This window comes from Egretta garzetta, unplaced genomic scaffold, assembly GCF_000687185.1.
Source record: "Egretta garzetta isolate BGI_Z169 unplaced genomic scaffold, ASM68718v1 scaffold604, whole genome shotgun sequence".
Taxonomy (NCBI): domain Eukaryota; kingdom Metazoa; phylum Chordata; class Aves; order Pelecaniformes; family Ardeidae; genus Egretta; species Egretta garzetta.
Genome location: NW_009259366.1, coordinates 438,043 through 452,919, shown reverse-complemented (window position 1 = coordinate 452,919; position 14,877 = coordinate 438,043).

Sequence of the window (14,877 nt, the reverse complement as noted above, 5' to 3'; positions counted from 1 at the left end):
AAATCATCTAAGCAGATTATTTGCCTGGTCAGCCAAAAGCATCTGCAGGGACAATAATGGAGCAGCTGCCCCCAGATGCTGGGGAGCACAAGCACATGTCTCTGGGAAACCCTTACCCTATGTATACTGGTTGACCTTCACAACACCACATGTATGTTGTGCATGCCTACAGGGCAATTATACCTGCTCTCACAACCTACCAAGGATGGCACCAAACTGCAATGGTAGGGCAGTCTCTAATTGCACAGCAATCAGCATTCATTCCTTGCAGCATTAATTACTAACCATATTACACCACTGCTGTTTTCTCGTTGCCATGCGTGGTGTCTCCAGTTTAGAAATCCCACCCTACAGCCAGCAAAGCTCCTTGGCATGTCCTGGGATTAGCACACTGCATCTGTGAAAGGATCATTGTGAGCTGCTCTGCCACTCCCAGACTCTCTGCAACTGACCATCTGAGCACAAAATTGGAATGAAACTTGTTATTCCTGAACTGCACCACTTGGTGAGTTTGGCTGGGCAACAGTAACTTAATTTCTGGCAATCCAGAGTACATGTTTCTGTGGAAACAGGCACCAGCAGAAAGCATGCTCGTAGCCACTGGTTTGCTCTGGTCTCCATGGAAACAATCATTGCACGGGTGAAAAAAAGGGTAATGATTGCAAAGTAATGACTTACTGGAAGCTTCCCTCTGTCTTAGTTTTCCTTTTGTGGTCCTTATTGTTATGAAAAAAAGAGGGCATAAATGATGATGTCGCAGATCCTTGACATGATAAAGGTCAGGGTCAGAAATCATGGGATGAAGCTCCCAAGAGCTCAGGCAGCCCAGCACCAGACTCCTGAGAAACATCTGGGATGCAAAGGGTGGGTTTGCATTCTGCAAGGGAAGGTGGGACAAAGATCCACCCCAGCTTGCACAGATAGGCTTGTTACCTCCAAAAACAAGCCATCCCAGACTCCCAGGTTACCAGGGTGGAGGAAAGCAATGCACCTCAGGGGACTGACTGACAGTCAGTTGCATGCCTGGTGAGGCAGCCCCATGGTGGTAGATGTCTTGGCAAAGGGAGGAGACTCCCACATGGTAATGTGAAGGAACACATGCCACTTTCCCAATCTCCTCAGCCTCCTAAGGTTTCTCCTCAGAGCAAAACAGCTTTTTTGCCCTTTACTTTTTGTCTCCTACAGAGATGCAGCAGTGCCACAATATTACTCCCATGCAACTGCGTCCCTCTCCATGACATGACCTCTAAAGCAAGACCATCGCTGTAATGCAACAGAGAGACATCCTGTGAAAACAAGCTGACAATTTTCACAATCTCTGCATGTTACCTGAAGTCTTAATATATTTCTCCGTTTTCCTCTGAGGACCTTCACAGTGACCTTCTGTATTTGCTTTCACCCACTCCCTCTTCTTTCGTCCCTAGGGTCACTACCATCTTTGGCCTACATTTTTGAAAGAAAAATCCACATGACTAACATTTTTTTGTCAACAACCACCGTTCAGGATTGTTGGTTATTGTTTCACCTCAGCTGGCCTTCTGAAGACATCCTTACCTCCTACTTCCTCCCTGTAACACAGACAGAGAGATCCCATCAAGTAGTGGTGCATTTTGTGCTCAAAAGGGGCACATGAGGGTATTCAGGTGGCTGTTTCATCTCCCCGCAACAATCATGTGAACAAGGCTCCTTTCTGTTCACACAATCTAGATAAATAAAACTCACTGCTAATAATTACCTGACTATAAATACATGGCAAGAAATAACTGAGGCATTTACATGAGGAACTCAAAATGCCTTTGGAGTCTCAGACTAGCAAAATGAAAGGTCCTGACATTCATACTGCTTCGTAATTGTTCCGTGACTGCCAGAAAATCAGACCTAGCCCCTTTTCAGTGGGATTTAGGCACTTGAGGCAGGCCAGATATCTAGTGTTCCCAGTGGTGGTGAAACTCTGGAAGCTGTCATTTTTTTATTGTACTGCAGTAATGCCTAGAAGCCCAAGAGTTAAATAGTGGCAATTATTCCCACCCCCTTCTTGCCCCCTATCCCAGCACAGTGCTCTATGCATAAAGTGGAACCTTCCTTAGAGAGCTCACATTCTGATTAGGAGTTATGGGACAGAAATGAGAAAATACCTGTGCTAAACATTTGTTAAGGGAGGAAATAAAAGCAAGTGCAACAATAGAATTGCATGTCAGAAATATGACCTTTCAGGGGAAAGCTGTATTTTATCTTCTGGTTAAAAATCTATTTTGTACCTCCAGAATGGAAAGCCAGGGTAAAGGTGGCAAAAGTCGTTTTACGTTTACAGTCATAATTAAATGCTGAAGTATTGATTTTTCCTTCCTTTTAGTAGACCAAAAGGCACACCTGTCTCACTCCAACTGTCATAAAAGGAAAACAGAAAAATTCAAAGTCCAATAGATGAATGGGCATAAGTCCAGGAAGCACCAACAGTGTCATGGTCATAAAAACAATGACCTAACAGACATGTCACAGGCCTTTCAGGTTGTTCCTGTCAATCCTTTTGTGACTGTCTCTTCTGTTTAAGATCAAACAACTCTCCCTCCTTCCCTGGGAGACACCCAGAGTTACAAAGAAGAACCTCACCCAAGAAAAGGTTTATTTTGTAACTCAGCATTATGGCTGTTAAAAATGTTCTGCTGTGAGAACCAGCTTCAGAAATAGGGCTCCTGTAATATCCAAATCAATGTTAATGTAAAACCAAGATCAAAGTAGGTCAAGATATAATAAACACATTTATGGAACAGCTGGGAAAGATGGAATGAAAGAGCTAAGAAGAATGAAAATGTGGCTACCCAGACACAAAGGCGCTGAGCAATTGCCCAGCCAAAGCAGGAGTTTATAGTTGCTTTTGTAGCATAAATGTATCATAAATACTGAGAACTACATAAATCCCTGTTAGTAGACTTCAGGTTAGCTGCTACATCCCAGCATTACATCTAACACTGCAACAAAGTTAAAGCGGGTTGGGAAAAAAGAGATGTGCAGGATGACAGTCTCTACAGGGTAGTAACTCTACGTGTTGATATTTCCACTTAAGGTAAGTGTATTCTTTGTACAAATGACAAGTGAACTGTGATAGTAACAGGATTTAAATAGCATATGGAAATTTATCTCCAAATCACATGTCACATCAGAGGTTTGGCAAGTCACTCCACTCTCAAAAGAAAAATCTATGAAAACACAATCTGCATAACACTGGCAATGTCAGAGTTTCACTTTCTCCTTTACTGTGCCTGAACAGAGACAATGGAAGATGCTCAGGTGGAAGATTCACATGACCCACATTCTGCACTGCCTGCAGAGCTGTGTTCAAATCTCACTTTTCTAATGTGGCTGTCCATCACTGAAGAGCTTCGATGTTGTGAGGAGGTGGCTGGACTGCACAAGTACCTAGATGAGTGCTACCCCATATGCTTTTCGTGGAGCGTGTAGGGTAATTTTACTCAGAATCACATAGTAGGAATCAGCATGCCTGTTCCTTTCGGCAGCTGTGCACTGCCACTGGTGGGGAACTGCTAATCCTCTCCAAAAGGTGAGAGGAAACACAGGCTCTGCTGCAGGATCGTGGGAGGTCCTGTGGTCCAGACACAACGTGATGCCTGCCTCCCTAGCACAGGGGAAGGGCATGCATGCCTGACCTCTGCAAGGATCCAGATGCCCTCACCAAGGTAATCTTTGTGGCATCCTCAATATTGCCAAATACCCAGATCCCACTCCACCATGAGAAAAGATGTCATGAAACCGTTATCCTCCTTGTGGTATTGAAAGCAGAAGGAAACACAACTCACAGTCCTCAGCCTGGCTTCTAAGATGGCTATGCCTCCTTATGCCTCTGCCAAAACTTGTGTAATACTTTCAGTTGCAAAGTCAGCCATAAGCGATATGCAAGTAGCAGCGACTTGGCCTGGCTGCCTGGTTATAGAATTTGCTTCCCTTCCACTTACCTTCCCAAGCCACAGGAACAAGCATCCTTTCCTTTTTACAGTTCCCATTTCCTCCCCGTTTCTTCAAATTTCCCTCCAGTATGAAGAGAATCAAAAGAAAATCAACAGCCATAACTACCATAGAAATATCTGTCCTTATGTATCAAGTTACCAACTCATTTTTTCTGCTAAGACCTGTGACCTGCACAGGTCTTTACATGTAAGGCTGGAACAATATTTTTACAACAGCTGCCACTTTTCTACCTGTTGGAAACACATTAATCTGAGCAGAGGGCAAGAGTTATAATTACAGTTTGTGGATATTTTTAATCTTCTATTCCTATACTTTCAAAGCACATAATTTCTATTTATTTGAACTTCAAAATGATTGCTTCAATCTTCAAATTATGATTTCCTGAACAGAACAAAAGACATTTTGTTTCCTTTCCTTTACCCTCCCATTGCTGTGAGAGCCAGCATCCCTCCTACATCCTTCAGGCTTCCCGCCTCACCTGGGTCCCCGCCACAGCGGGAGGCCCAGCTCCTGAGAAGGCATGCCTTGCTGCTGTGTCCCTGTGAATGCTTTCCCACAGAGTTCTGCCCCTTTCTTGAAAATTTGGCCACTGAATAGGTTCCTGACATCACTATAACAGCTCTTATAGCTCTCACCAAATCCCCTCTGGGTCTCAGTTAGCTAACAAGGATGGCAATGCCACTTTTCTGTCCTTCCTTTCTGGCAGGGACCCAATAACCTCTCTGCTGCACTCAGCTCTTCTTCCAAATTCAACTCTTCTCTTTCTGTCATGCCTCTCCCCTCCAGTATTATTTGTGCCCTCTCGCTTTTCCATGCCAAGCTCTCCATGGCACCTCACCCTCCCCAGGCTTGCAGCAGCTGCCTTTTTGCCTGTGGGCATCCCTTCAACACAGCTGAAAATGGATCCTTCACTTTGGGATACGAGTGGAGAGGAACAGCCATTTGGCTTGGTTCTGTCTTATAGGCAGCTACAAAAGGAGACAGACTTTGAATGAGGGCAGACTTGTGAGGCAGCAGCCTCCAATCCCATCCTTCAAGAGGAAGCTTCGAAAACACACCCCAAAACTGCACAGGTTGCAATGAAATTTTTCAGATGGGCAGTACTGATCTGACCCATTTCTCACCAAACTCAGTCAAGGGTGAGCTGATGCAGCATGCTGCAGCAGCATATGGAGAAGCCTGAGACAACAGAAGTATGTGGGACACATTAGTTTGGTGCTTTATGTTGATTAATCCACCCTACTTTTTGGCTGGACTAGTTAGCCTCAAATAGGTTGCTGTACTAACACACCTGAATAACAGCCCTGGACCTGAGATAATGTTGATGCCTCTTCATTTGCACAGGGTAGGCAAAGTTCAAAGTGCTTCCAGCGGGGCCTGAAAATACAGAGAATTGTCCCAAGAGGAAAAGCGCATTTTACAGAAGAAAACCTTAGCTTAATAAACATTTCCATGGAGACACAGGCATCTTAATTATGCACTGGTCTGGTAAGCAAAGGTAGGATGAAGGAGATAAAAGACAGATGGAAGACACACAGATGCAATATGTAGTCCCCATTAAGCTGACACCAAATACCTGTCATGTAATCACTGCTTTCTTGCAGATTCTACAAAAAAGTGCACTTTCAAAATTGAGCACACACTTGAGTGTGTGGAAACTCTTGGTCTGGCTACACGTTATGCCTACTTTTAGCCCAAGAGTGTGCCAAAAAACCCATTCACTCAGGTATACCTCTACCAAGTCAGGAAGGGTGACATGCTTCCCATAATTTAGAAACACCATGGGATGAAAACTCAGCAGGGGTGCATAAGCAGAGAGGCTGGGTGTTGGACCCATGGGTGGAGGAGAGGCTGGACAGTGGTATTCAAGTTTGCATAACAAGAACACATTTTAAGGTCCTCATGGTGCTTATTGCAAGCTGTTACCTCTGAGATCCTAGTACATGTCCTTGACAAATTCCTTGTGTGCACAGAGAAACTGGTGCCATGACCATCAACAACAGCTCATACTTCATGCTTGACGGCCTGCCTGGCTGTGTTATTGCCAGTTACCAACCAGAGACACGGCTGCAAGGCGCTTTAAACTCCACCTCCAATGGCAGCCACAGAACACTGACCTACACAGTCTTCTCTCCCTGCAGCATAATGGAAAGGTGATTGCACTTATGGGAAGCAACAGCACAAGTGCCTTTCAGTGTTCCTCATGCTGTGGCAGAGACAGCTGCATTGCATGTTGTTTGGACTGAATACCTCTTCAACCTCTCCACGTTGAAAAGTCTCTCATGCCCTCCTTTTTGCATACCCTATCATTACTTATTACCTAGTACTTGTTTCTTTACTGTGTTGGAGTGCTTCTAAGGTTGTAAAGCGCTATGTTTCATGGTCCCCTTTTGTAAAAGAGCATGTTGTTTCCACATGGGCAGCACCTGCTTCAGATGTTGTTTTCAGTAAATATACAAATTGTTTGGAAAATGACTCCTGATTTGGGTATAACAACAGGAATGGTCAGGAAACTTCCATTCCTTCTCTATTTTCTCCCAGGTTGAGAGGTAAAGGGGATTTTCCTGTAGGAGAAATTTCAGAAAAAACCTCTCCATCCTTGATCGAATGAGACTTCTCACCTGCCACACTCCTTCTTTTACTGATGGCTGACATATTTCTGAAAAGGCAGGACTGAATGTGCTGATATTACCAAGCCACTCAAAACACTACAGAATTTTTGTGCCTCTATTTCTGTCTCAGGGTTACAACTGTGAGATATTTTTCAGGGTTTTATGCCTAATAAAATGCTGCTGTCTCTCACCAGATTCTGTCACTTTAAATTACTCAGGAAGACTACAGAATGTGTCTTTTCTTTCCTCAAAGCAGTTGCTAAAAATCACTTAGTTCGGGTTTAAAATAAGCTCCCTCTTGCTCACCCTCCCTCCCACAGCCAGCAGAAGAAAAGAATCTCTACACGTCCTTCCAAAACTCACATGTTGCTAAATTACTCTTACTTCTGAATCCCAGGGTCTCACCCTTGCATGACCATAAGCAACTGCCCTGTAAGCAGCTGGTCCTGGCGAACAGCCCTCCCTGGAATGCCCCTGCATGGCTCTGCTCCCAGCAAGTCAGGGAAGACATCCTGGGAGAGCTCCTGGTGCTCAACAAGCATGCATGGGTGGGACACGTGGCTTGGGACAGGCTGCCAAGCAGAATAAGAGAGTGAGATGGAAGAGGTTGTTTGGCCCTCTGCTCTCCAGCAAAACTCGCCATATCCAATGGACAAAATCCACTGCTAGCCTCTCTCCCACTGTTGGAGTGGTAAGGTGGAGGATAAGTGTTGGTCCACCTGACTCTCCTGCTGGCTGCACCACTACACCTCTGCCTAATGCCACAGGCATGCAGCTGTGCAGCAAACAGCTGCCACTTGATGGCACTCTTCCTGCTGTGTTACATGAGTGAGCAGCTCTGCCCTCATTGCCCCTTTCCCTTTCTAAAATGGCACAGTCTTCCCAGTACTTGAAAATGCTACAGCCCAGCCTGGACTATGCACCTGCTTCAGCTTTTTAGGAGGTCACTGCCATGCTTTCCTTTATCCTGTTCCTGTCATGACTGCCCTTGAAACAGCACACATGCCAGGGTCAGTTTTCACCCTGCTAGCACTTGTAGCCAGCACTGCATTTCCCAACGAGCTCAATTTCCACTTACATTTGTAAAGTACAGGGTCCAACATGTCCCAGAATCTCAGCATCTGGAAACTGTTGAGCCTCTGAGTTCACTGGTGAAATTCCTCTCTCAAGATGCAAACATAATCTGGGATATGTCATTGAGATAATGTCCTGGAAAGGTCATTAGCTTTCATATGCGGACAGCAGCCAGCGATTAATACATTTCAAAAACTATTAACAGGCGGATTGTGCAGCCATCACCATACATGCACACCTGGATCTCAGAAATGAAGGATGAAAGTTGTAGCACACCATGGTGCTTGCCCATCTCTCTCATTAAAAAACAAATCTTTTTCTTTGCACCTTTGAAGCCTGAAACGGGGTTAAATAGAAGAAACATGCAGGAAGGAGGAAGCAGAAACACAGCATCCAAGCAAACCATGCCTTGAAAGGAAGATACAAGTAACTGAAATAGGATGAGCAGGGATTTGATGCCATGAATGGCATGGTCTGCAGATGGTGGGGTGGGGAGATGACTAACAATTGGGTGGGCTTGGGTAGGTGGATCCTACAGTAGCTGACATTAGAAATAAAGAAGGAATTTAGTAGGAGAGACTGAGAAGAAAGGCTGGATTTTAAGTCTATAAAGGAAGAAGAAGAAAAAACACTCCAGAAAAAAAGATGTCATAGGAAAAATAAATATGATAGTAAAAGAAAACAAATCATACATCAGAAACACAAACTAGTATTTCAACTAACTTCATCAGATAAGGTGTTTAAAGTATTAAATTAAATTAAATTAAATCAATGCCTTGTGTTGCAAGCAGGGCTAATTTGAACAAGTCAAGCTCTTAGCACAAGAAAAATAACCTTACTTAAGGGAACAAGGACAAGTCACTGTTATCATTCATAACTGCTGCGTTTCTGCTCTTCAGGTCTCAGCTGTACCCACACTTTGCTGTCTATAGATCCAGCCAAATTGTGTGGTCAAGCTGTGTGTCAGTTCTGACAATCCAGAAGGTGTTAGAAATTTTTTTCTGAAGTACAAGCTCAGCCAGGCTGGAATTTCTTCTTTTTTTCACTCTTTTTCCTAATCCACAAATGACTGTCTTCTTCCCAGCTGCTTTCTACACCTAACATGACTTCTTGTGTTCTTCTGTTATGGGTTAACATCAAATGGGAAAACAGATTTGAACTGGAAACTATACTTGCTGCTAGGAATTCTGATTTGCCTAAATCCATGACATTCATCTTCGGAAGAGGTCGAGGGGCAGTCCCACTATTACAGAACTACCTTGGGAAGGGTCTGGAGTGTTTGAGTAATACACACAGTAACACAGCCGCAAGAAGACCAAGCCCCATGGCAGAACAAGCAACATCTAAACTATCCCTGACAAATATTCCTCCAGTTCACTCGTACAGAGCATCCACGGAGTGAGGGTCCACCACCTCCTCAGGACACCTGTTTAACAACTGCTTCAATTACTGTCTGTAATGATGGCAAAGATATGTAAAGGTTTTCAACACCTAACTTGTATTTCTCTTCCTACAAATTAAACCAACTACTTTTTTGTCCAAACCTCTGTTTGGGTACAAAGGACAACTAATGATCATCCTCTTCAAAACGATCTTTTTATACTTCTGAAGATTTAGCAAGTCCTGTTCAACCTCTCCTTTTTCAAGATCAGACCCAAGTACTTCAGCCTTTCTTGAGAGCTCATGTTTTCAAAGTCTTTTATCATTCTCCTCTTGGCTCTCTCCAATTTGTCTGTATCTTCTTAAAGCCTGGTATACAACTTCAAAAGTTACTGTAATACAGCCTTACCAACCTTAAACTCAGAAGAACTGTCTCTTTTATCTCACATACTATGGTCCTAGTAATAAATTCAAGAACAAAATTTCTCTTTTTCACAACAATATCTTCTAATGAACTCAATCTGAGGCCCTGATATCTCCTCATCCTTTTCTGCAATGCTTTTGTGTGACCTCTTATTCTTCTGTTGTACTTGTGCATTTGATTTCTCTTTTATTACTGAATTTCATCTTTCTGATTCAGACCGCTTTTCCAGTTCATTAAGAATAACTTGATGCATATGAGAAAGAAACAAAGACATTGACATAACAGTAGGGGTTTTTACCAAAATGTGAATCTGTTTTTGAAACCCAAGTTCCTTATCTAAGTTAGGGAAGCAAACACAATAAAAAATTGAGAAAGTTAAAGAATTTCCGTTTAAAGGTAACATGCTTCCAGCTTCCTTTCCTACCACATATTATCTCAGAGAAAGTTCAAACATTTGTTCCAAAACCAAACAACATTTCAAAACAGCCAGTTTGAGAAAGGAAAAGAAGCATGGAAAAATCTCACAACTAGGCCTCATTGTTCTCCCACGAGGAAAAAAAAGTTACAAATAAACTAAAACAGGCTGTCACAGAGGAATATACTGACCAACCTTACTACCACATCATGGCCTACTCTCCCAGCAGCTTAAAACACCACCAAACAGTGACATTTCACATAAGTGGTGAGACGCATACATCACCCTGCCAAATTTAGACTGAAATCAGAAGACAGGGATATTTCATGCAGCAAATGAAATATTACCTGGATCTATTGGATTTTGAGGTGTTTGGAGGGTCTTTTCCTTCTAAGTATCATTTGCAGGTACAGCAGCTTAAGTGACTTTTTAAAAATAAACCATCTAAGACTAACACCCATGATGGAAAACTTCAAACACTTAGACTTTTTAGCAGAGATCAGATCACTAAGAAATTGGTTTCTGGAATAGAAAATGTCTGTTAGTAATAACAGTAATAAGCAGTGCTATTGGTCCTATGGGAAGTGTTGCAGAAGGCAGAGAATACCTTGAAAAGGCTGGACGAGACTGGGGACATCCAACTTATAAAGTGTCAGGAGGGGACTTTCCTATTGACTTCAATATGTGAACCTGGATCACACCTGGAGGCAATTCCTCATCCATTTAAGTGGTTTCATTGTCTGGGCTATGATCATCTGCATAAGATTTATTTCTAATGGTGCTGGAGAAGCAGAACCACACCAGTAGTAACACTGGAACTTCTGTAACTCTACAGATGGGATAATAAATCCTGCTGTTACATTGCACCATGTGGCAGCTGAGCTCCAGCCTTGGGGAGGGAGATGAAGAGAGGAAAGCCAAGTTAGCTGCTGCCATTTGCCAGCTGGGGAACTGCAGCATGGAGATCAGCAGTCTCCCCCAGGCTATCCTGTGGGCTGGTGAAAGAACAGATCTGATTCCCAGGTCATGAGTTCTGACTTGCCCTGCAGCAGCAAACCCTGTGGATCTCAATCTGGATTGAGAGGGGACAGTGCACTTCAAAAATCGGCACCTTTTCCTTTCAGGAAATCCATACTAAATCTTCATCCTGTGCAAATCAGAATAGCTCTCCAGGGAAAATGGCTTCAGTCTGTGTCAGCTGAGGATCTGGCACTATGTTTCTTCTAGATCATTAATTTCATTGCATCATTTAACAACAGTCCATTTTTTCTGCCATACTGCAGTGTCCTGAGATGGTTGTCTTAGCAACTGAAATCACTCTTAACTAAAGCTCCCTTTCCTTAATATTAAAGTCATCAATTGACCCCAAGTCTTATTAAATCAAAGTATAGTGGTGTTACAGCATAGTGTGGGAAAAAGGTTTCCTGCAAGCTCATTCTAAAACCTAAGTTGTTCAGAATATATTGCCTCTTTTAACAATTTCAGCATAACGCTCATTCTCTTTTCATATATTTTTCCAATGATTCTCAGCAGCCTGAAAGACCTTGTGCTGAATCAACCAAAGTTTGCATAACATGTGTTAGCACAGCATATAATGTTTAACATCAAAACTCCATCTCCACTTATCAGGACATGAGTATTTCCAACACAGAGCAAGTAAATAACTTCAGTACAAATTAACTTGTATTGTGCATACTTGCTTTCTCTGCATATTCTAAACAAACAATTTATTGGCAGGAACATAAAAGGAGTCAGCCAGATCTATGTGAAAATTGAAGAACATACACTGAGAGTTCAGTGTGAATGGCAAGTGTTTGTTCTACATTTCCAATTTAGAGAATAAAAAGGAACAGGAACATGTGGTGTCCCACATGTGACCACTCCAAATTAACCAGTACACATCAAGTCTAATCTTTAATATCAAATACGTGCAATGAGCAATTTATAACTCAAAAAGCATCTCAGAAGCATGACAAGAAACCATAAGCAATAAAACCTAAATAAAATAATTGCATCTTTTATAAACAATCAAACAAAAAAAGTGTTGCTAAAAATTGCTCGCCCAGTTTTCTTTCTCCACCTTTTCCTCTCTGAGAAGGCCTGACACATTTTCTGGTAGCAACTTACCACTTCCAGTAAACATCTATAAATAATGAGGGCAACAAAAACCTCAAAGAAATATTTGATTTAGAAATTGGTTCACATTCCCTTAATTTTAGAGACTAAATTTCTGCATAAAGGGACAAGTGTATATGCAGATATTGCCAGCCAGTTATTGTAGTGCCTGCTAAAGGAGTAAGAAGTGAGTTCTACCTTCACCGGGTTTTGCAGAAAGATATCGATTCAGAGCTTTCTTGCTGACTGGAAGCCTGAAACCGCATTGTGGTGGTGCTGGGGCTAAGTTTATGTCCTGCGCCTATGTGGTGACTCTGCCCTAGGTAGATGTTTATCTAGCCACAGTAATACGGCTTTTACACTGGGTTTGGCTCAGAGCACAGAATGAGTGACCATGTGTCTGCTTCCAGAATACCATGTAGACTTACCTTCAGAAATGGATCAATGACAATTTTTTAAAATTCTATTTTAAACAGCAAAAATATTTTATGAGAGTACATTTCAGGCATAATTGGATCCCCAGTAAAAAATCATGTCAAACCATCATGTGTCTGGGGGCTGTTTCAGGAGGTAGATAGCCTCTTAAGATTTGTTTTTCTTCATTTTGGAGGGATGACCTACAGACAGCATTTTTCTAACTGCGACCAGTCCTTGCCACTCCACAAGCCTGCGGATGCTGTACAAACATCTCTTCTGGCACCTTCTTATGCACCTAGCAGGAGCGCCATCAGAGGACACATAGGCTCTGTAGAAGAACCCTAACCACCCCTACACCTGAGCACTCAGGAGAAGCCATACACCTGAAGTACAATGATGGTAGGAGCATGTCAGAAATTAAGAAACATTACATGCCAAATCCTTAGAGAATCACAGAATAATTCATGTTGGAAAAGACGTCTGGAGGTCTTCAGTGCAACACCAAGGCAAAAGGGGAGCCATTTAGTGTCAGATCCCACTGCTCAGCACCTTGTCCAGATAAGTTTTGGAAATCGAAGTTGGACTGTCCTCATGCCTCTGGTCCCTGTCCCAGAGCAATACTGCTTTAGGGTGAAGAAATTTTTTTAACTGTTTGATCAGAAATTTCCCTTGCTGCAACTTGTTCCCATTGCTTCTTGCCCCTTCTGCCTGCGCCTCTGAGAATAGTCTGTCTCTTTCTTCTTTGTAACCTTCCAATGGGCAGTTTAAGGCAGGAATTAGAATCACAGAATCATCACATCATGGAATCATCAGATCACGGAATCATTTAGGTTGGAAAAGACCCTTAAGATCATTGAGAACAACCATTAACCTAACACTGCTGAGTCCACCACTAAACCATGTCCCTACATGTGACATCTATGCATCTTTTAAATACCTCCAGGGATGGGGACTCAACCGCTTCCCTGGGCAGCCTGTTCTTTACCTTTCAATAAAGAAATTTTTCCTAATGTCCAGTCTAAACCTCCCCTGGCGCAATCTAAGGCCATTTCCGCTCATCCTATCTCTTGCTACATGGGAGAAGAGACGGACCCCCTCCTCATTACAACCTCATGTCAGGCAGCTGTAGAGATCGATAAGGTCTCCCCTCAGCTCCTCTTTTCCAGGCTAAACAACCCCAGTTCCCTCAGCAGCTCCTCATAAGACTTATGCTCTAGACCCTTCACCAGTTTCGTTGCCCTTCTCTGGACATGCTCCAGCACCTCAACATCCTTCTTGTAGTGAGGGGCCCAAAAGTGAACACAGTATTCGAGGTGTGGCCTCACCAGTGCCGAGTACAGGGGCATGATCACTTCCCTGGTCCTGCTGGCCACACTATTCCTGATACAAGCCAGGATGCCAGTGACCTTCTTGGCCACCTGGGCACACTGCTGGCTCATATTCAGCCAGCTGTTGACCATCACCCCCACAATTAGACCCCTTCTTAGCATTTTCTCTTCTGGGCTAAACAAACCCATCTTCCATGTTCTGTGCCAACCTGCCCAACCTAATCCTTGGCTTCTGCTGGACTCACTTCAGTTTCTCAGTATTTCACTTGCACTGAAGAGCCCAAAATTTTGCACAATATTCCAGATGAGACCTCAAAAATGCTGAGCAGAAGGGAATAATTACTTTCCTCCATTTGCTGACTACACTTTCCATAATGCAGCCCAATATGTGGTTATCCCTAATTGTTACAAGGGCACACTGCTGACTCATGTTCACCTTGCTGTCCACCATTGGATTCCTTTTTCTAACAGTGCTCCCTATCCAGTTGGCCCCTAGCCTCTGTTGTTTCTTGTGGTTATTCCATTCCATGGGCAGGACTTCACATTCCAATTTGCTGAACTTCTTGAGGTCCTGTCAGCTCATTTCTCCAGATTACAAAGTTCTCTGAATGGCAACCCTGCCCCTCAGTGTATCAATGATGTGCCATCATCCTCAATTTGTTACCCAAAAACCTCATTGGCTATGGTATTGACTCCAGAAAAACACCACCCCCTCAAACCATTAAGCTATGGGCTTTCATAAGAGCACCTACAAATGGACCCACAGATTCATCTTCATCTCCACCAGGACAGGCAGGTAGAAGATGTAAAGACACCGACCTTGTTGCCAGGTCTCTCCAGGTCAATGAAGGAATCGGCAGATTTCAGTTACATGAGGTATGACAGGATGTTTGTGTACTGAGAACCAAAGGCTGTTAGTGCCAGGATCTGGCTTTGGCATTACATTAGTTCATGAGGCTAACATCTTGCCTCAAATTACACACATTTATCCCATGCTGATTCACGCTGTTCTGTATGTCTATTTAAGAACAGATTGTGGTCTCATATGAACCTTGTATAGCTAATCACTGTAAGCACGTAAGTTGCAAAAGGATGCATCCAAGGGATATGTTACTTCATTTTCAGCAG